At 51.6% G+C, this 2838-nt stretch overlaps 1 protein-coding gene across 1 annotated transcript in view; it reads right to left on the bottom strand.

The window, feature by feature from the left end:
* PAIP2 (poly(A) binding protein interacting protein 2) overlaps positions 1-1639 on the bottom strand; it is a 22490-nt gene extending 20851 nt beyond the window's left edge. Inside the window, exon 1 of the mRNA XM_017536719.2 lies at positions 1489-1639. The gene's annotated coding sequence lies outside the window, so the exon portion shown is untranslated. The remainder of the gene's footprint in view (positions 1-1488) is intronic.
* Between the last annotated feature and the right edge of the window lie 1199 nt (positions 1640-2838).

Raw genomic sequence — 2838 nt, 5'->3', positions numbered from 1 at the left:
ACAAGAGTGAAACTCCGTCTCAAAAAAAAAAAAAAATTCTTTTATTTATTTATTTATTTATTTATTTTGAGACAGAGTCTCATTCCTTCACCAGGTGCCAGGCTGGAGTGCAGTGGCACGATCTCGGCTCACTGCAACCTCCGCCTCCCGGGTTAAAGCAGTTCTCCTGCCTCAGCCTCCCAAGAAGCTGGGAATACAGGCGTGCGCCACCACGCCCAGCTAATTTTTTGTATTTTTAGTAGAGACGGGTTTCACCATATTGGTCAGAATGGTCTCGATCTCTTGACCTCGTGATCGGCCCGCCTCGGCCTCCCAAAGTGCTGGCATTACAGGCGTGAGCCACCGCGCCCGGCCTCATTAAAAATTCTTATAAAGAACTTTTACTTAGTGCAAACCTAATCTACGCTTTTGAAATTTCAAAAGCGACACCAACACCTGATCTAACTGCTCAAATGAAATCTGTGAAAAAACAGAGCCACCACGTTCCAACATTAGCCAGCACGCCCAAAAAGTGCATCTGCTTTCTGTTGAAATGAAAGTCAAAGGCTGTCAATTGCTACACCTTCCAAGGCAAACTGGAAGCCAAATTCTTTTTAGAGTTTGATACGGGTGCCAAATCAGAGAAGAGAAACAAAAGGAAGCAGGTAAGACCACTTTTAGGAGTCACTAAAAAATATCACTGCTGGCTGCTGCAACAAATGTTTTGCAGACCTAAGCTCACCACAAGCCTTATTTATTTTTGGTGGCGGTGTTGGGGGAAGGAGGAGAGTAAGCACAGAAAATTATCAAAAGGTAAGTGAATCTTCAAGTTCATCTAGCTAAACACTCTCCAAAGGAAAGGGTTCCAGTACCCCAAAGGTTCTCTTTTCCGGATCATGAGCTACAATACAACCAAAAATAAGGGGTAGGGATGGCGAAGAAACGGCGGAAAGGCGATCTTCTGATAAGGCCTGTCGACGGTTGCAGCGTTCCCCCAGGTCGCCAACAGCCCGCCAGTCCCTCCGCCCCTCTCCCCCGCAAACCCCAGCCTCGGCTGAGGCGCGCAAGCGCAGCAAGCAGGGGCTGCGCGTGGCGACGCGCAGGCGTAAAGTGGGTAGAAACAATGAGCTTTGTTGCCGTGGCGGTGGTGGGGGGCAGGGGAAAGGGTACCCGGCGGAGGGAGAAAGGACCAGAGGAATGGGGCACAGGGGCAAATGCTATCCCGGCAACCCTCGCGCCACCGAGGACCCGGATAGAGAGCTGCGAGATCCAAATCACAAATAATGACAATGAAAAAAAAAGCGACGGCCATGTCTCAGAGAAGAGGGAGACAAAATCGGCCCAAGCTCATCCCTCAGACTTGGTGCAAAGAGGCAACGAACAACGGAGGCCGCAAGGGACTCGGCGGCCAACCACCCAGGAAACCCTTTAGGCCCCTCTGCCGTCGCCGAGGTGCTGTCCCTCGACCGCCGCACCCTTGTCGCCACTCCGCCCGAGGGGATCCCTCACCCAGTGCACAGCAGCGGGGACGGCAGCCAACGAATCCTGTCGGCCTCCGCAGATCTCCACAGGCAGCGCCGCTCCCCCGCTCGACGTGCGCTTAGCCCGCCGCCTCCCTTCTCCAGTCCAAACAAACACCCCAGCCCGGAAGTGACTTCACTTCCGTCGCCGCCAGCCCCGCCCTCTTGTTCTGTCAGCTCTGCCCTCCGAAGCCACTAGAGAGCGCGCGCGAGAACGCGCGACCCCGAAGGCTTAGTCTCCGAGGCTGCACACATATGCACGCGCAAGGCCTTTCCAGCGCGCCCCTGAGGACGGCTTCGGGGTGTACCAGGAACGCTGTCGCGCGTTCTCTCTTGGGAGGTAGGAGTCGGGGCGCGCCACTGTCCATACACATCTTTCCAGAATGATGGGATGCGATGAGGGAGGGAGCTGGGAACTGAGGAGCACCCTGACGATATACACACACAGGCGTGGACTCTTACAGACGACACACACACACACACACACACACACCCTAGAAAGTAACATTTAGATAACGACATAACACGCAGACACCCATACCGCAAGAATGATACACAATGTCACACTAACAGCGACATGCACCGAGTCACAGCAAGATCCTGACACAGAAACATGATAAACTAAGGTAAATCACAGAGGCGTACTAAATGATATGCAAGTCCCCGCACTCAGACACGTGCAGGCACAAAAACACACTTTTTGAAGCTGAAAGCAAACGCAAAATACAAATGGATGGTTCCCAGACAACCTGTGCAAGTTTCTTGGTGGCTAAGGAGGAAATACCCTGTCCAGACAGGATAGAAGGGTGTGACCTCCGGGTTCATGAATTTCCTTGTCCACGATCCTGGGTGCACTGGCCCCAGTTATTCTTACCTATGCTTCCTTCTTGTCATCGTTGACAAGCCCCAAGATATATTTCTAGTGACACTAAGCAATACAAAGAAGAGAGTATGTGTTTTACAAATCTGGATGTTCAAATATGTCAACATGATATCTTTTAAAGGGGGACACAAACTAATTTCTTCCCTTTGGGGAGGGAAAATGAAAGACTAGGAAATGGGTGCAAATAATTATCTTTTTACTCTCCTGAAAAAATTGAATCTTTTAAAAACCACATACTTGCCGGGCGCGGTGGCTCACGCCTGTAATCCCAGCACTTTGGGAGCCTGAGGCGGGTGGATCATGAGGTCAAGAGATCGAGACCATCCTGGTCAACATGGTGAAACCCCGTCTCTACTAAAAATACGAAAAATTAGCTGGGCATGGTGGCGCGTGCCTGTAATCCCAGCGACTCAGGAGGCTGAGGCAGGAGAATTGCCTGAACCCAGGAGGCGGAGG

Source organism: Cebus imitator, unplaced genomic scaffold (genome assembly GCF_001604975.1).
Source record: "Cebus imitator isolate Cc_AM_T3 unplaced genomic scaffold, Cebus_imitator-1.0 Scaffold101, whole genome shotgun sequence".
Lineage (NCBI taxonomy): Eukaryota > Metazoa > Chordata > Mammalia > Primates > Cebidae > Cebus > Cebus imitator.
Note: the sequence above shows the minus strand (reverse complement) of the source record. Positions and strands in the feature narration are given on the sequence as shown.